Here is a 20,361-nt window from a genome sequence, read left to right as displayed (position 1 = left end):
CTTGAAAACTCCGTGAGGGGTCGCCATAAGTTAATTGTGCTTTATTATGGTTAATATTGTATATAATATATATTATATAATAGATGCACTTATATACTGCTTTTCTAGACAGATTAGTGCCCCACTCAGAGTGGTAAACAAAATCTGTTGTATTGTGTTATGATAGGATTGTAGTCTATCGCTGTGTTTATTATTCCTTTTATGGCATTATCTTCTGCTTTTGTGATCCACTTTCTGTATTATGAAATATCATACACTTGACAGTTTTGTGTTTGCATTCTTTTCCTGTTCTGAAATCCTAGTGCTGTTGAATTGTTTTCTGGATATCTTACATGGTTTGGTTGAATTGTTTTCTGTATGCTGTGATCTGCCTTGAGCTTCAATGAGAAAGGCTGAACAACATACTAAATAAATACATAATATACATATATAAAAATAATATAAAACCAGTATGTATGGACATACACACAAAATTGAGGCACACAAAACAATCTGCCCCCAAATCAGGGCTGCCAGTTCTGGCCTGGGAAATTCTTGGTGATTTGGAGGTGCAGCTTGTGGAGCAGAATAGCAGGATTTGAGTCCTGCTGTTGGGGAGGAAGCTGAATTGGGATGTGATGCTATAGAAGCCACCCTCTGAAGCTGCCATTTTCTCCAGGAGAACTGATCTCTGTAGCCTGGAGATCAGTTATAATTGATGGAAATATCCAGACCTCACCTGGAGATTGGCAGTTCTGCCCCACACACCCCTCAAAACCACAAGCCAGAAAAGCATATTGTCCCTATCTTAATCAAGGTTGCCAGATCCCCTCAGGGCCAAACTAGGGGATGGCGTACGGTGGGAGGTATTTATGCTGCACATGTCTGCATTGAGAGAAATATCCAGCACAATGTGGAAGCGACAGGTCCAGCCTTACCTGGATACTTACCAAACTTAGTATTTCCAACCACTTTTTAAAAAATTGGCTTCCAATGTGACCTGACAGTTCCACATTTCACCAGAAATGATGTCATTTTCCAACACAATGGGTTGTGCCTTAGGCTTGCCTCCTCCCTTTCCAGGTGCCTCTGCCTCCTACCCACCAGTTGAGCTGCAGCAGCGGTGGGGAGAGAGACTGGCAGAGGTAGGGTCCTGATCTCAATATTATCCAATGTACAGGCATTATTCTAATCTTAAATACATCATTTAGTTGTAAGAAGGTCCCATTGAGGTCAGTGAAACCTACTTATCATGGGCAGAGTTGACCAGATGCCACAGTGTACTTTTATAGAAGAGGGGATTTCAAGGAGGGTGGCTTTTCAGTTTTATCCTGCTGCAGCTGAGGAGCGAAGCTTGTGGTGACCAGGCAGACCAGTGCCTAGAATTGCTTTTTCAGTAATGGAAACAGATAGAAGATTTGTGATGCCTTAGATTTACAGATTTATTATGGCACAAGATTTCATGAACAAAAAGCGTATATGAAAGTTGTCCTATATATACCCATCATTTACCATGCTCAGTTCAAGGTATTAGTTATTACATACAAAGTTCTTCATGGCATACCTATGAGACCACCTCCCTCCCTATGTTCCTCCACGGCAGCTTCGCTCATTTGAACAGGGTCTCCTGCAGGTGCCAGGCTGCACACGGGTGAAGTCAGCAGCAGCCCGTAGAAGGGCTTTCTCTGTGGTGGCCCCTATCCTGTGAAATGACCTGCCTGAGGAAGTCAGAACAGCCCCCACTCTCCTGGCTTTCCATAAACGATGCAAAACCGAACTATTAAAAAAGGCTTTTTACTCAAATGGGAGGGCTGTATTGTAGGGATGGGGTCTCAGATGTTTCACTAACGAGTTGGGGATCATAGACTTCATCACTATTTTTGCCTTATATATTATCTGCTGCTTTAAATATGTACTCCTATGTACAACCAGCACTCCATGTTGTCTAATGTTAGTCCTAGAATTGATTATGTTTTGCTCCAGTATTTTTTCTACTCTGTCTTGGATCTTTGCTAATGCTATGTCTTTTAAACTTGTATCCATTTACCCTATGGTATTGAAATGTTACTTGATACTGATTGTATTAACCTCATACTGTGTAATCCGCCTTGAGTCGCAGTGAGAAAAGCAGACTATAAATGATGTAAATAAATAAATAACATATTATGCAACAAAATGTACATGTACGTGCATGATGGCATTTACAAACATACTTCAAGTTCATGTTTCACACATTTGACATAGTTGTAAGTGATAAGAGAACAGGTTCTTTTAACGAATAAAAGTTGGTTAAATAGCAGAAAACCAAGAGTAGGGCTAAATGGCCAGTTGTTGCCGTAGAGGGATGTTAGCGGTGGGGTTGCACAAGGATTGGTATTGGGGCTGGTGCTATTTAATATAAATAATTTGGAATTGGCCAAGTATGTGGAGGATACAAAATTATCCATGGTATTGGAAACCAAGGCAGATTATGAAGAGCTCCAGAGAATCTGTCTAAATTGTGTGAGTGGAGACTAACATGGCAAATGAAATTAAGAGTAAGGTGATCCATGTTGGAACAAAAATCCTAATTTTAAATATATGCTGATGGGGCTGAGAATGAGATTGGAAGAGATCTTGTGGTTGTAGTGGAAAGATCAATGACTATATCAACTCAGCGTGTGGTAGCAGTGAAATCAACAAGCTCCATTGCTCTTTTACCATGGCACTTAATATATTGGCATATTCCATTTAAAAATACAACAATGTCAATCCCTCGTTACCGAGATCCTCTTACATGTTTACTCAAAAGGAAACCCTGTTCAGCAAGGAACATACTTCTTCCTGCAGTTTCCCCTTTGTTCATTTGTTTTACAGCCTAATTGATTACTTCCTGTTCTCTCCTCTGCAGGAAATGGCATTAATGAAACAATGATCAGTTTTCCTGGAGGTGAGAGGGAAAAATAAAATAAAATACTGTTTTTCACTTTGCATCAAAGCCGCTGTATATTTTAAAATTGTCATTATAATTTCATCATCATCGTGCAACATAACTGTCTGCAAAGTGAAAAGCAGTGGTAGGACCTCAGAGAGCATTCCTATAAGCTACACAAGGTAAAACGTAAGTAATGGTAACAGAATTTGGGACAAGCAGTTTCATGTTTCCAGGCAAGCCTGGAAGAAAGAGAGAAATCTGCAGAGGCAATGCCACCTAAGTCAGAGCTCTCATTTTCAGGACTTTTTAAAAAAATTAAGCAGCTGGAATTATGTTGCTACGGCTAGTGCCAGTAGCAAATCCAAACTGCATCACAATAGAAAGCACCATGCAAAGTGCCATAAATAAAACTCTAGCATGTGTTTTAGGCTTAGACAGTAAATGTTAGTGACAGTTCTATTTGCTCTCAAGATTACATACAGCCAAATGACTCTGGAGCTGATAAACATTTTATTAATGGCAGGTATCTTTGCCTACCCACACGCTGAAATTTACTGTGGGTCAGATGTAATTACTGCTAATATATTTTGCTGGAGATATATTAAATTTTCACCTGGGCCTGTTGCACATCTCATAGCTTATAAAGCCATCTTTTATTGAGGCATATTATATTACAAGCTCTACCTGACTCTGAAACATGTTATAAAATATATTTAATGGCTGTTCTTATAGTCATTACGGGTAGGCTGGGGGGGAGGTCACCTGTCTGGACTTCTTTGGTATATTGCTGATCACAACAGATTAGGCACTGTAAGCTGGTCTCATCACAAGGCTGCACATCTGGGAGATGCGCAACAAAGCTAGCAAGTAAGTGCTAGTGTTTGGGGTACACATTTAGCCACGTGTGTAGAAACAGAGACAGGTCAAAAGCAGAATGGACATGGGAACAAAAGATACTTTGAGCACTGTAACAAATGTGGGCAGATGGTTTTCAACACAATTTTCCTTGCATGAATTTGTATATAAAAACTCAAATGGATGTTCTGAACAGAATGATTTCCAACCTCTCCTAAGGTTTGTCCTCAGCATTTGATATATTTAGGGGTCTGCTGCCTCTGATCTATAGAATCATCAGCCTAAGCTGAAAGACCTCTAAGAAAGTGCCACCACCACGTCTTATGGCACGGGATTGTGCTGTTAATAAGGCTTTTTAAAAAAAGCAAATGGCAAGTAGCCCTACTGAGGAGGTATAGACTGGGCTTTATTCAAAAGATATCCAATTTTCTTGACTGTATCTGCTTTAATCTGACAGGTAGAGAGAAGACTTTCATTTTGGATGTTTGTCCTGAAATAAAAAGTATGAGTTTAAGACAAGCATGTTTAAATCCAGAGCTTTTTTTCCGGGAAAAGAGGTGGTGGAACTCAAGACTGCACAATGACGTCACTTTGGGTCAGCTGGAACAAGGGGGGAGTTTTTTAAAGTTTAAATCACCCTTGGCAAAAATGGTCACATGGCTGGTGGTCCTGCCCCCTGATCTCCAGACAGAGGGGAGTTTAGATTGCTGCACGGAGGGCAATCTAAACTCCCCTCTGTCTGGAGATCAGGGGGTGGGGCCGCCGGCCATGTGGCCATTTTTAAGAGGTGCTGGAACTCCGTTCCACTGCGTTCCCGCTGAAAAAAAAAGACCTGTTTAAATCAATTCTTTACAAAATGTGAGCACGTAGGTAGAGCTTTTGAGCATGATCATCTCTCTAGCCTCTCTATTACTAGTCCAGGTGTTCTCTCTGTACTTACCAGCTTGCCCACCTCATTGGGCTACTTCCTGCTCCTGCTGGATCTCCCCCACTCTTGCAGCAGGAGGAATGGGGGTTGGGGATGATGGGATTTCTCCAGTTTATGTGGTTATTACCATAAAAATCAGAGGAATTCCTAGAATGTCACATGGCATGGTGATGTCACTTACTGGTCATTACCTGGAAGTGATGCTATCTCATAACTTGGCGCTCCCCTGCCCCACCTCCCCAAAGCTCCCTATTTTTCTCTCTTTCTGTTCAGATTATCTTTTCATATATAATCTTCACTTAAGAAGTTTATATAATTTTTTCTGGCAGTATCCCATAACAACCAGACACTTCTAGACTTGACTCTCGGAAGAGAATTCAGTCAAAACAACTACAAAATGCTTATTGGTGACATCAAGGAATTAAATGAAAACCATTCAAAATCACTGTTTCCACAAGATAAGAATTATTAAATCCAAAGGGCAGCATACATTAGTCACATTAAACTCGGTAGTCGGCATGAATCCATCACTTGGGGACAGAATAACTAACAAGGCCACTCTAAGCTGTGAAGACAAAAGACTATTACTAGGTCTTCTCCTTTGTCGAATGTATTATTTTTTGGAATTATGAGGATGGGTAGTGGGCGCCTCAACAAAATAACCACTATGAGGAAGTAGGGTAGGTAGGGTAGGCTCAGTCACAGAATGGTTGCCATAGGGGCACAGTCCAATCACAAAATGTTGGAAGGTTCTGGGCCAAGCATTCTCCTAGGATAGAGGCAACTGTTTTGAAATGGATGTTCCCTGAATCACAAACATGCTGTCCCTAGGCTCCTCAAGCACCTCCTACGCCAATGAAGTGGAGGAAAGCCAGGATGGGCTGTTTGTTTTGATGAGGATATACTTTGGGGAAGAGGCAAATGGGCTTCAAGAAATGCACTGATGGACACTATGGCACCCCTGGGCATCTTGCTTCGGATCACTGCCTTAGTGCAAAACAGCATTGCTTTCTTCTTTCTTTTATTCTTTCTTCTATCCTATATGGCAACAGTTGAGGAACAGACAAAACGGGGTGTTTCCTTTCGTACTGTATGACTGTTGTGCCTGTCACTTGTTCCAAATTCCAGGTGTCTTTTATATTTTCAAAGGGATAGCAGCTATGGTGCGTTATTTTCAGTTGCCCTACGTGGCAACCTGAGTACCATGTGACACCTACCATAGACTTACCCAATAACAGTGCAATCCTAAGCAGAGATACCCCCTTCTCAGCCCATTAACTTCAGAGGACTTAGAAGGGTATAGTGAGGGAAGGTGGCATGGTATGGCCCAATCTTGTCAAATCTTGGAAGCTAAGCAAGGCCGGTACTCAGATGGGAGACCACCAAGGAAGACTGTGCAAAGAAAGGCAATGGCAACCACCTCTGCTTACTTGCTTTGAAAGCCCCTTGCTAGGGCTGCCACAAGTCAGTTGTGACTTGATGGCACGTTACACATGCAGAAGGGTATAACAGTATGTAGGATAGCTCTGGAAGTCTGTCTTACTTTTTCTCAGTCCCATCTTAAGACTCTTAGAACCAGCCATCTTGGGTTTTTCTTAGGATCCCCAACACTGCCTTGGCAAATGACAGGAGATTTGGAGGTTCTGGCCTGAGGAAGGCAAAGTTTGGGGAGGATGTGATGTCATTTCTGGGTAAAGCTCTAGGCTTGCTTCTTGTCTCTAAGGTCTATGGGAGAAAAAAAATGGCCTGCACATAGTGATGCTCTAGGAATTTCCCCAGTCTCTATGGTAAAGATCATAGAAATTAGGACAATTCCTAGAGCATCACTATGAGGAGGCCATCTTTCTCTTTAATCCTCAGTTCCTTGGGGGCAGGGCATTGAGGCTGGGGACTGGTAATGGGAGGTCTAGTTTTCTGTTGTATCCAGCAACTGCTCCCCTTTCCATCTGCTCTTGGCATACACTCCTATTGGGCCTGAAAACTTGCTCACTACAGGCCTGCTGCCAGTCTTGCCAGGTACCTTTCCCCCCTGCCAGCCAGGTAAGCAGTGGCTGGGGGCAGAATCTGGTGGAGGCTGGAAGCAGGGGAATCTCTGCTATGGCGGAGAATTTGGCAAGCCTGGGGGGCCCTGCTTAAAAACAGAAACACGCTGCTGGGACAAAAAATGTCACATGGGGCAGAGGTGCCTTTTGTAGAATGGCCAGAAATCCAAGTGTGGTTGGTTATTTCTTTCATAAGCAATTCAAGTTATGGAACGGGACATCTATTGCCAGTGTTGTGAAGGGTAACATATGTTCAGCTCATTCAGAGGAAGAAGCCAGAAGCAAAGCCAAAAGCAATGGTTAAACATTTTAATGTACAGTTTCCTTTTGCAATTAGAAGTGTAATGAAAAATTCTCAATGCACTTCAAAGTTCTTCCTTAAGGCATTACACAGATGAGGAGATAGAAGAAGTTGTGTGTTTGTTTTAAAAATTCTCCTGAGAGCATCAGCATTTATATTTCTAACTACAAAATACAATTATATTTCCGTGTACAAAACCTCTAATTGCTCCTTTTGGCATTGCTTTTGGCTGCAGGAGGGGCTGTGGCTTAATGGCAGAGCATCTGCTTAGTATACAGATGGTTCCAAGTTCAGCCCCCAGCATCTCCAATTAGAAAAGGCCTAGGTGATAGGTGGCGTGAAAGATCTCTACTTGAGCCCCTGGTGAGCTGCTGCTAGTCAGATAAACGATATTGATCTTGATAGACCGTCAAACCTGATTTCTGAGTATACCAAACAGGGTAAATGTCAGATAATGAATTTCTCCTTCCCTGAACTTTTTCTTTCTTTTCTTCCTTCTTCCTTCATTTATGCCCCATTCCCCTTCTGATGGGGACCCAAAGTGACTTACTACAGTCTCCCATTCTCCATTTTATCCTTACAGCAATCCTGTGAGGTAGGTTAGGCTGAAAGTATGTGACTGGCCAAGGTTACCCAGTGAGCTTCCATGGCAGAGTTGGGGATTCAAACCTTGGTCTCCCAGATCCTAGTCTGACACTCTAACAACTACATCAAACTTGGGGCCAAGCTAGAAGTGACGAATTACACTTGAATGGCAAGTGAACAGACTCAGTGCCAAGCTACAAGTGACAAATGACACTTGAACGGCAAGTGAACAGACTCATGTGTATTCCTCCCTGTTCACTTGCACTCCACTTGCGCTCCACTATGTGATCAAGTGGAGTGCAAGTGAACAGGGAGGAATACACGTGCGTCTGTTCACTTGCCGTTCAAGTGTCATTCATCACTTGTAGCTTGGCCCTGACATGTATTCCTCCCTGTTCACTTGCGCTCCACTTGCACTCCACTCAATCACGTGGAGTGCAAGTAGAGCGCAAGTGAACAGGGAGGAATACATGTCAGTCTGTTCACTTGCCATTCAAGTGTAATTCGTCACTTCTAGCTTGGCCCTGGGTCCTTGGGGAATCAGTCTTCCTTGAAAACAAACTTTGGAAAGAATGGCCCTAGTCCAAAATTGTGTGTGTGTAGCTAGGCGAGCAGGGGAGCTGGATTCTGCTTTTGTCTCTCTATGCCCCTCCAGTTGGATCAGAGCAAGTCAATGAGAAAGACTGCAAATTACATTATACACATTACAGAATACACAGGTTGGTCTGGGGTCCATAACGTGTACTCCATAACGTCAATCAGAAGACTCTTCATCCCATGTCAGTCCAACCTTTTCATCTTTATCCCTGGTTAAAAAAAACCCTGTTGATTTCTTAACTCTTTTTGGTTATTTTTCCATTTTAAAAAGAAGCATTTTGATTTCTAAGTTTTGTATGAAATATTCCTACAAGTTATGGACTTAGACTGTATCTTTTCAAAATCTAAAGACAAAAATCTCAACACTCCTTAAAAAGAAGGAAAGAAAAAATAATGTTTGGTGCAAAAAGACCCAAAATCCACAACACAGAAAAACAAAGTGAAAAAGAGATTAAGAAAATCATCAGATAGTATCCCATCCCCTGAGATTATTTTTGAAGGAAGGAAGGAAGGAACAAATATGGACCTACCTGGTCATCTCTAAGCAGCTGCATTTCAAAAGTAATTAAAGTTAATGAGGTGTGTTTTTTTTGGACGGACCATGGAACTTAAATTGCTGTAATTACTTGTGAATGGGACAGGTGTATCTACCGGAGTAGCATCATGTCATTGTCTTATAAGAATAGTAATTAATTCCACAAATCAGTCCTGCCCTTTATAAACATTAATAAAGTAATATAAAAACCATGCCTATGTGCAAATAAACACTTCTTCGTTTAGGAACCACATATGATCTGCTAAACAAGGCAGATGGTAAAGCTGCCTTCCTGAATCCTGATAACATGGGTTTTGTTGCTGTGCTGAAAATACTGTAACAATGTGAGTTAATTTGGCTTTCAAAGGGTGATAAATACAGCAAGTGAGAAAAAGCAGACCTTGGTACTTTCCTAATATGTTGTGAATTATTGGTGCGGTGCAAACAGGAATAAATACGGAAGCAGAATACAAGTCATGTGCATCCCCAAGGGAGGATTGCTTGAAATTTCGCTGGCAAAACGGCCTGTTTGACCCAAAGGTTTCAGGAATTAAGATAAAAGTATAATTGATTGTTGAAGGGTGCCTTAAATGTAACAGAGATAGGTATTTTAGAGCTATGTTTTACCATATCAGGAATGTATTACATGCAGTTATTTTGGTCACTTTACCAACACGCTCAGATCTAAAACGCCTGAGAATCATAAGACTAAATATGTACAGATGTGCCATCAAATTGCAACCAACTTATGGCGACCCCTGTAAGGGGATTTCAAGGCAAGTGAGAAGTAGAGATGGTTGCCATTGCCTTCCTCTGCAAGGTCTTCCTTGGTGGTCCCCCATCTAAGGGCCAAGCTAGAAGTGACAAATTACACTTGAATGGCAAGTGAACAGACTCTCATGTATTCCTCCCCGTTCACTTGCACTCCACTCGATCACGTGGTGGAGTGCAAGTGAACCGGGAGGAATACATGTGAGTCTGTTCACTTGCCATTCAAGTGTAATTCGTCACTTCTAGCTTGGCCCTAAGTCCCAGTCCTGCTTAGCTTCTGAGATCCAACGAGATCAGGCTATCCCATCCTGCTTTCCATCCCCTGTGATAGATTACTGCATAATAAATAGTCACAGCTGCTTCTATGCAAGGATGCCCCCACATTATCTAGTGTATGTTTGTGTTCCACACACACAAACTCTTAGTGCTGAGGGATTCTGCTGAGAATTTTCTTGAGGGTGTAACTGATCAAGAGACCAATGAAGGGAACATGTTTTTAGATCGAAGAAAAGATTGATAGTGCGGTCTTGAGGCCAAATAGCAGAGTGCAAATATATGGAGGTCTGTGGGAGAATGCTGCAGACTAATATATGGCCTGGTTTTCCTCGCCCAGTATGATACAGACATTTTGGAAGTACAAAATATACTGAGCAATGTGAGACCCAAGCGTTTTACTGTATGTGTGCTTTTAAAAAGTGACTCATAGAGTAAATAGTCCTTTGAATTTAGGCAACCTGAGATAAAATACCATGGTCTGAGGAAGAAAGATTTGTATGTGGGTAATCGTTCGTTACCAGCTAGCGAATTCTGAAAGGAAAGCAAAGATGCTGGGAGAGGCTACAGGAAACAGAGCATTGCCCATCAAGTAGATTCTGCTCTGCTAAAATTTTATAAACACAGCCCCTATGAAGTGTTCCTAAAACATTTGGTCTGATTGCAGTCGTTTAGAAATGCTACCAAATCTCCCGAGGTTCATGCTCGGAGACAGAGCCTAAGAGCTGGGGCGATACCTTGAAGAACCCAGCACCACGTGTTGGTTTGTTTGGGAGATGGCAGGTTTGGCTTCATGACATTGATGAAGTCAATAATTGTTCGATTTGGAATATGAATTTGAATCGTTCATAATGCTTAGCTGTATTGCCAATTAAACACACACACACACCCAAAATTATTCTCTGGCTTGAAATGTAAAGAGAGCTTCTGTGAGCTTCATCCTGTATGTGGTTAATGTTCAGTAGCTCGGTCATCTAAAGCCTGCTTCGCACATTTGCAGAAATCCTTTATTGTTAAACTTGGTATTTTTATGGAAACCTATAATTGATTGTTATGAAGTTACATGAATCACAAAGCCAACTGCTTTGTTCAGAACTCCTTCAGGGTTAACTCTGTATTCTTGATAAAACTTCCCTGTGAGGTATATGATCAGACAAACATCCACACATTTTCTTCTGTCTTCTGCTTGAGTCAATTTGTTTCTTGCAGACATTTCCAAGCAGATCCCTGCTATCCTGGAGTTCCAGGTTACCACTCCTCTTTAGCTACCGCTGACCCAAGGGATTCCATTCCCAATGACCCAGAACTAACTCACAGTTCAGCCAAGAGACGGATGCTTCTTGTGTCTTATAGCAGTAGTTTATTTAAGATGATGGCGGTAAACACAGTCATTTTCCCCCTTTCCTCGTGGGAGATGCTCAGTACAGACAAAGGGAGGAAGAGAGGTTGTAAAACATTACACTAAAAACAGGAACAAGGTCATTAAGGCTTCAAATATCCCTCGTCTTGTTGGTGGCAGTGTAAACTACAATTCCCATCATTCAAAGCCTTAAAGAGGCCACACACATTTCTGATAGATCTAATACAAGCTTCTAAGCTATAGAGCTAATACAAGCTTCTAAGCTGTGGCTAACAGCACACCTGCCATGGGCAGTCTTGGGGGGTGGGGGGTGGGGAATATAATAAATCACACCCACCCACATCATTGCTCATTATACTAAGACAAAAATCATAGAAAACACACAAGTCCACCCCCCCAAATCTTGTTTAGAAAACTTATCATAATTGGTGGTGGAAAGTGCTAAGCAGGGCTTTTTTTCTGGGAAAAGAAGTAGTGGAACTCAGTGGGTTGCCACCACGGGGCAATTCCTGGTGGGAGGTGGTGCCTCTGGTACCACATGTGCACGCACTTCCAGGACTCTGCAATGACATCACTTTGGGTCAGCTGAAACAAGGGGAGGAGTTTTTTTTAAAGTTTCAATCGCCTTCAGCAAAAATGGTCACATGGCTGGTGGTCCTGCCCCCTGATCTCCAAACAGGGGGGAGTTTAGATCGCCCTCCACACTATGCGCGAAGGGCGATCTAAACTCTCCTCTGTCTGGAGATTGGGGCGGGGCCACCAGCCATGTGACCATTTTCAAGAGGTGCTGGAACTCCGTTCCACCGTGTTGCGGCTGAAAAAAAGCTCTGCCGGTAAGTAACAACTCACTGATGACCCCTGCTGGGATTTTCAAGGCAAGAAACTAACAAAAGTGGTTTGCCATTGCCTGGCTCTGCAACCCTGGTTCTCTTTGGAGGCCTCCCATCCACTTACTAACCAAGGCTGATCCTGTTTAGCTTCTGAGATCTGACAAGATTGGGCTTGCCTGGACTATCCACATCAGGGTCTAATAATAAATTTGGATGGGGCTTAGATGAGGAGTGGGGGAGTTCACCCACCATAATTTCAAACTGCTCTCAGTTGCAGGATTACCCTCCCGCCATGTATTCTCAGAATTAATTTATCATGCCTGTTTTGAGGTCATCCTGTCAAATACTCTCTCCCCACCCTCTTTCTTTTAATGTAAAAATAAAAGATTACTGAGACTGGAAAATCTTCCAGGAAAGGTGGGCAGTTACCATTTTTGAATGGGAGACAAGTCTGTAGAGGGGCCTGGTAGAAAACAGCTTGCTCTAGTTTCTCTGTTGTTCCACTAGAGGGTATAAAAAGATAACTACACACCCAAAGCAGAGTTACACTTGTCTCAATCCAGTGGGTTTAGGCAGGTGCCATTCTGTTTAGGATTATGCTGCGAATCCCTGAAAATGTGTATCAAATGCTGAAGTCACTCAAGCTCCCATTGTCTTTACACTACTGAAATTTTATCAATGGCAATATAAACCATTGATTAGACTATTAGACTATTTATATGTGCCAAGAGGGCCTGCCACTTGGATGGGAATGCTGTAATACATGACATACAACAATAGCTGCAGTTTGGATCAGACATAAACTATTAAAAGCCCTCATGTCATGGCTGTTTATAAAGTAGAAGAGATATCCTGAAAACCAATTACCTGACAGTTTGCCAAATGACCTGAGCAAGAAAGATGCTACATTTGGGCCCCCAAGAAGCTCTGGAAGTTGCGCTGTAATCGTAACAAGACAATGGCCATTTCCACACACGTTGAATAATGCACTTTCGCAATCCTTTTGAAGTGGATTTTTTGTTCCACACGTGGAAAATCAGTTTCAAATGTTCACTAAAGAGTATTGAAAGTGGATTGTCCAACATGTGTGGAAGCAGCCAATTAAAGCCAAACTACACGTTTGGATTTTTAAAGAGTTGGGACTGGGTTCCCCTGTATGCACACAGCAATCGCAGGAAATGGCTTTTAAAAAATAAAGGAGAGCCCAAACATGCTTGGAAAGGTGCTGCGGGGGGGGGGGGGGGAGGGCTCCTGACTTCCCTTCAATCCATTTTCTCATGCGGAAACAGCGCTGGCACCCAACCCAACTTGTTAAAAACCCAAAGATGGACTTTGGCCCTTCGTGCTAACACTTGCACCGTGCACGCTTTGACTCACTTGAATCTGTTGGTTAATCTATTAATGTGAGCTCTGATCCATGAAAGCTTATGCCTAAATAAACGCATAGTTTTAAACAGTGGCCTGATTAGGGCCCAATTCGGGCCGCATTTGGCCTGATTCCCGGAAGTGATGTCATCACACAGGGCAGGAGCGCACGTGCACACTTAGGGTTCGTGCATGGGGTCACAGGACGGTGAGTACCAGGTCTCCCACCTCCTGCTGGGAGGGTAGGGGGACCTGGCAACCTTAGTCCTACCCTTCTGGGATCTGTAAATTGTATTATCTGGCAATAACTTGCCAGTTATGGCAACTAGGAAGGTTACACTAGAGTAAAACCAGGCTACATCCTCTGACCTTGTAAATAAACAAAAACTGTATCAGAGAGGAAGGTAACCTCAAAACGTTCTTCCTGACTCCCTCCATGAAACTCATGACAGGGCTTAACTACATGTTACATTTTCCCTGAGGATGTCCCTAGGCTGGGTGGTGTATTCCAACATTCTGTTGTTCACAGGAATGTTGTTGTTCCCAGGGTTCTGATTCAGACGGAGATCATGGTACACAGAGAGAAGGGGCTTAGACCATCACCCTTGTGCTGTTTTCCTGACCTGAAACTGGCCAGGAGGGTGCTACTTACTCCATTGGGGGTTGCACATGTTCTGATGAGCTACATGTTACATTTCCACAGGGGAAACAGCACTCCTTCTGGAGTGCTTCAGGTAAGAAATATAACACAGGGGAAGGCCTAACCCCTTACTCTCTGTATACCACACTCCCAATCCAAATTGGTCCTCTGCCTCCCTTGGAAACCATGGAATTTCAAAACCAATCTCCTCACCCGACCCAGAGAAATCCCTGAGGGAAATGTAATGTAGAACTAGGCCTCTGGTGCAATCTCCATGTAAGGACCATACCAGATTTAACAATGTGTAGAACATCACAATAACCACAGTATCCATGAAACCAGAAGGACTAAATTGACTGCAAGAATGCTCTGCGTAACTTGTAGTGAACAAAAGTACTTCCTGACTTATTGGGTAAGATAGACCCATGTGATGTAGTAGTTAAGGTGTTGATCTAGATAAGAGTCCAGGAGACCCAGATTCAAATCCCCATTTGCTATGTAAACTTGCTGGGTGAATTTAGGCCAGCCTAACTTACCTCACAGAGTGGTGGTTGTTGAAAGGATCAAATTGAGGAGACGAGAACAATGTTGTAAGCTGCCTTTGGTCCCTGCTTGGGAGGAAAGTTTAAAATTAAAATAAAGCAATATGTGATTGAATTCGTTACTCATATTTGTCACCTACTTCCTACTCAGATGGTTGGAGAAAACGGTCATGCTGATATTTATTCTCCATAAGGAGGTGAGATCTCAGTATAACCCCCTGGTCTGCTCAACAAGCCACTTTTGGAGAACAAACATAGGAGGTGTAATTTGTGATACTCATACAGAATACATGTGGGACTTCTATTAGAAATACAAAATTAGAAGTCTCTGCATGTGTTTGTGTCCTTAATGGGATGTCCCTGATTCTGGTCGGCTTCATTTGCTCATCACATCTGTGAATATTTTTGGTCATCTTCTTCTGTTGTGCATGAGTATTTTCTAGGGTTGCCAGGTCCAGGTTAGGAAATTCCTGGAGATTTTGGGGGTGGAACCAGGAGAGGGTGGGGTTTGGGGAGGGGTGGGGCCTCAGTGGGGTGTAATACCATAGAGTTCACCCTTCAAAGCAGCCATTTTCTCCAGGGGAACTGATCTCTGTTGCCTGGAGATCAGTTGTAATTCCAGGAGATCTCCAGCTACCACCTGGAGGCTGGCAACCCTTTCTCTTCACAGGTGGAAAAAATCTAGAACTTGAAAAATTAAGTGCATTTTGCTCATGATTCCTGTAGTTCAAACTGGGCATCAGGCCTGTTTGCAAAGCCAAATAATCATGGAACATGCCACCATTACCGTAATATAGTAAGCAAAAGTAAGCTGTATTTGGGCTGTTTCCTGGAAAAAGCAACCCCTCACGGACCTCTGTTTTCTCTCCAAAATTCAGAATGACTGACTTGTGGATGAATGACCACATGATGGCAGTGTGGATCTGTCTGTGTACTGGAAAAGGCCTTGAGCTTGTCTACTACCTTTGTGCCTTTTCTTAATTATTGTACTGATTTTATCTTCTCTTTGAATTTTGTATCCTGCAATTTTTTTACAGTTATTATGTGAACCCAGTTAGAATTCCGTGATTCAGATGTCACCTCAGCCATGAGTTCACTGGCAAGCCAACATTCTTTCATCACCCCATTCCCCTCGTCTGCAATACAGGGATAATGATGACCTACCTTACAGGGTTGTTGTGAGAATACTGAGATTTTGAATGCTGTAAGTAAATTGCTATATAAATGTTTGGCACTTAGGCTTACCAGTTGCCTGCCAGTGCAGGCAATCTCTCGGGGGGTTGCTTGGTTGCCTTCCGATCACTGGCGATCGACAGAAGGTGGCAAAACCCCGGGTGATCACCCACCACTGGCAGGCAACCCAGGAAAGGGCACACCAGATGCACTCCTGGCGGGGCACAACAACGTCACTTCCTGAAGTGATGTTATTGAACCAGCCATGGGAGTGCTCCTATACTTCACTGGGGCCAATTTTGCCCCCAAACAGGTCAGTTTGGTGTAGTGGTTAAGAGCACAGGATTCTAATCTGGAGATCCGGGTTTGATTTCCCACTCCTCCACTTGAAGCCAGCTGGATGACCTTGGGTCAGTCACAGCTTCTAGCTCTCTCAGCCCCACCCACCTCACAGGGTGTTTTGTTGTGGGGATAATAATAATATACTTTGTAAACCGCTCTGAGTAGGCATTAAGTTGTCCTGAAGGGCAGTATATAAATTGAATGTTATTGTTATTATTATAATTAGCCCCATGCAAACCATGGAAGCATGCCTGTGGCTGGTGTAATGACATCACTTTAACTGGTATGTTCCTGGTCCCCTCTCCCATTGCGAGGGTATAGGGGCCTTGGGAACCCTATTAGCACCTGACCCAAAACATCTATGAGACCCAACATGGTGTGGTGGTTAGAATGTTGGACTAGGATCTAGGATACTCAAGTTCAAATCCCGGCTCTGCCAGGGAAGCCTGGGCTAGTCACACACTCTCAGCATACCTCCTTGGATTGTTGTGAGAATAAAACAGAGAAGAAGAGAGTGACTGTAATGATTTTAGGTAAATGTGTGTATGTGTCTTTAAATGCTTAGTGTGGTATAGATGAAGAGTGGCCTGAAATAGAGGGATGAGTGAGTGATATGATTGGTTGATGACTGAGAATGTGGGCAGAGTGAATGGAGTTTTAGACTGAGAGTCTAGACTGAGTTTTAGAGTTTTAAACTGAGAAAAAATATTTAGTCAGGGCAAGAGAGGCAAGCTGTGTGTATGCTGTCTGAGAGAAATATGATCTATGTGGTAGCCTGAACTGTGTGTTTGTGAAAGAACATTCGGTCAGGAGAAAGCAGGCAAACTGTGTGTGTGCCTGAGAAAAGGTCTTACTTGTAGTTGAGAGAGAAATAAACAAGCCTGAGCTTGTTTATGTTGTCTGAGAGAAATATAACCTGTGTGGAAGCCTGAACTGTGTGTTTGTGAAAGAACATTCAGTCAGGAAAAGCAGGCAAACTGTGTGTGCACCTGAGAAAAGGCCTTACTTGTAATTGAAAGAGAAATTAATATCAAAAGCAGGCAAGCTGTGTGCAGCCTGAACTTGTGTATGTTGTCTGAGAGGAATATAACCTGAGTGGTAGCCTGAACTGTGTGTTTGTGAAAGAACATTCAGTCAGGAAAAGCAGACAAACTGTGTGTGCACCTGAGAAAAGGTCTTACTTGTAATTAGAGATGGGCACAAACCGAAATACGAACCAAAGTTCGTCACAAACCAGGTGGTTCATGGTTTGCGAACCAGTGGTTCGTCAGAGCCCATTTCTGACAAACCACCATGAACTTTAGGGCAGTTTGTTTGGTTCATTTTTCAGTTTGTCACTGCAGACAGCTTGGCACCGATTAATCAGTTTCCTAGGCAACGGGGAATGGGCTTTCTGCAGACCTTCTGCTGACCTGGAAGTGACCTTCTGCTGACCTGGAAATGGTGATTTGCTGGCCCAGAAGTGACATTTTCACGAACAAAACAAACCAATTAGCAAACCAGGACAGGTTCGTGAAAGTTCATGAAACGTGAAACGTGACGAACCGCATGGTTCTTTTTTTTCTGGTTCGTGCCTATCTCTACTTGTAATTGAGAGAGAAATTAATATCAAAAGCAGGCAAGCTGTGTACAGCCTGAGCTTGTTTAGGTTGTCTGAGAGAAATATAACCTATGTGAAAACCTGAACTGAATGTTTGTGTAAAAACATTCTGTCAGGGAAAAGTAGGCAAACTGTGTGTGCGCCCGAGAAAAGGTCTTACTTGTAACTGAGAGGGAAATTAATATCAAAAGCAGGCAAACTGTGTGAAGCCTGTGAGAAGATCTGTGTGACTGGGTAAAGTAACTTTAAGAATTGAAAACTACTCTTTTGAAACCATCAAGTTTTAGAAATAATATGAAACCGATACACTTCTTATAAAAATAAAAAGTTTACTTTGTTTTTTTTATATCCCAGAGTATCTGTCATTCCTATATCCCATTCCTTTCCTCAGGGCCACATAGTACCACGAAAAAGCCTGACCCTTCAGCACGTTACTAAAAAGAGAAATTTAAATTATTCTGGAATTTAATTCCTGGTGGCAGCAATCTACCAAGAGGGGGCAAGAATAAAAGTCTTAAAGACTAAATCTACCCAAGAGAAAGAAGGAGTTGTAACAGTGACATAAGCTGCTTTGGGACCCCACCTGGGGATAAAGGCAAGGTATAAATGAAGTAAATAAATAATCCGCATTCTTTCCCTTGTGTACGGCTTAGTGTGAGAATTTTCTGTTAATGGTTCCCCCTTGGCAAGTACTCATGCATGCCAGAAAGTTAAACAAGCTGTGTATGTCTAATGCTAGGGAAGTGGGACTGACTGGATTGTTACTACTTTTATAACTTCTCAATTGTCTATTACTTTTATACCTCTCAATTGTCAACATCTCACTGTTGCGTTGTGTTCTATTTTTATTCTAGCTTTTTTTCACGCATGCACCTGGCACATTATGGCAGGTTGTTGTTACTTAAAGTTGGTGACACGCAGGTCTTTTTTTCTGGAAAAAGAGGTGGTGGAACTCAGTGGGTTGCCCTCAGAGAAAATGGTCACATGGCTGGTGGCCCTGCCCCCTGATCTCCAGACAGAGGGGAGTTTAGATTGCCCTCCACGCCATGCGGCGTGGAGGGCAATCTAAACTCCCCTCTGTCTGGAGATCAGGGGGCAGGGCCACCAGCCATGTGACCATTTTCAAGAGGTTCCGGAACTCTGTTCCACCATGTTCCAGCTGAAAAAAAGCCCTGGTGACATGCCACAGATCAGTTCTGCCAGCGGCAGCACATTCCTTCTAGCAGATGAGCCTCTTACATCAGAGGAAAGCATCTTGTGGTGGCAGAAAGCACCACTTTTTTGCATAACAGATCCACTGCATTGAAGCCATCGCCTGGTTTCTTGCTCTAGCCTTATTTATTCCTTCATCAGGAAAGGAACACGGCGAGTGTCCTATATCTTAGCTCACTTCCCGCCACACCAATCTGCTAAACTATTATCTGGATAAAGCAGAACAATCTGTTTCTTGGTTCAATCCAGTGAACTGGAATGGATAGTGTCCCTGCCAAATTATTTGCTTCTCTAGTCTAGATAGAAAATGAATGAAAAATTAATTCTCAAATTTAAAAATTCTGTAACTATTTCCTTGCTAGTGGCTCATTTGTCTTCAGTGGTCTTTCTGATAAAACTGACTTTAGAATTATGGTGAAGATTTCTAGCTAAGAGCACCAAGGTCTGATGGGAATTAATAGGGAGTTTTAACAGTGCAATCCTAAATAGTCAATGGGCTTGGACTAACACAATGGGAATGCCTCCGTTTGGGATTGTAATACAAACGGATAAAATATAAAGGTTCAGTATTTATTAATTAAACAACTGATTTTTAAAATGTAAGAGGGCTTCCCTTTTTTCAGTCCATATATGACATACAGTGCAATCCTAAGTAGTTACTCCAGTCTAAGCCCACTGAGTTCAATGCGCTTAGACTGGAGTAATTCTCCTTAGAATTGCACTGATAATGTACTGGATGATAGGCTGGGTCCATTCAGCTTTTCCACTGATGAAAATGGGTAGAGGGAGTCCCCTTTAGCTGGCAAAAAACGCTTTGCTGGGGATCATGGGGATCTGCGTGTACAAAACCCATGGGGGATGGATGCAAAGGAGTTAGCCGTGTTAGTATGTGGTAGCAAAATCAAAAAGAGTCCAGTAGCACCTTTAAGACTAACCAATTTTATTGTAGCATAAGCTTTCGAGAATCAAGTTCTCTTTGTCAGATGCATGGGACAGAAACTGGTCAAATATAGAAGAGGAGGGGAGGAGAGAGAAGATGCAGTTGGGGGGGGGGAGAGGGATGGAACCAAAACATTCCTTTGCTAGTAAATGTAAACATCTCCTCTTGGAATGGAGATTAATTGGCTTGTGTGAGGCTTCAAAGGAGTTTGCCGTGTTGGTTTGTGGCAGCAAAACAACCAGACCATCCAATTCCAATGTAGTATAAGCCTTCGATAACCACAGCTCTCCCCGCCAGATGCATTAATCTCCATTCCAAGAGGAGATGTTTACATTTACTAGCAAAGGAATATTTTGGTTCCATCCCTCCCCCCCCCCCGAACTGCATCTTCTCTCTCCTCCCCTCCTCTTCTATATTTGACCAGTTTCTGTCCCATGCATCTGACGAAGAGAACTTGATTCTCGAAAGCTTATGCTACAATAAAATTGGTTAGTCTTAAAGGTGCTACTGGACTCTTTTTGATCATGGGGGATGGGCATGTAATAAAGAGGGGAATTGGGTGAAACTGTTCCAAAAA

The sequence above is a fragment of the Eublepharis macularius genome, chromosome 2 (assembly GCF_028583425.1).
Source record: "Eublepharis macularius isolate TG4126 chromosome 2, MPM_Emac_v1.0, whole genome shotgun sequence".
NCBI lineage: Eukaryota > Metazoa > Chordata > Lepidosauria > Squamata > Eublepharidae > Eublepharis > Eublepharis macularius.
Note: the sequence above shows the minus strand (reverse complement) of the source record.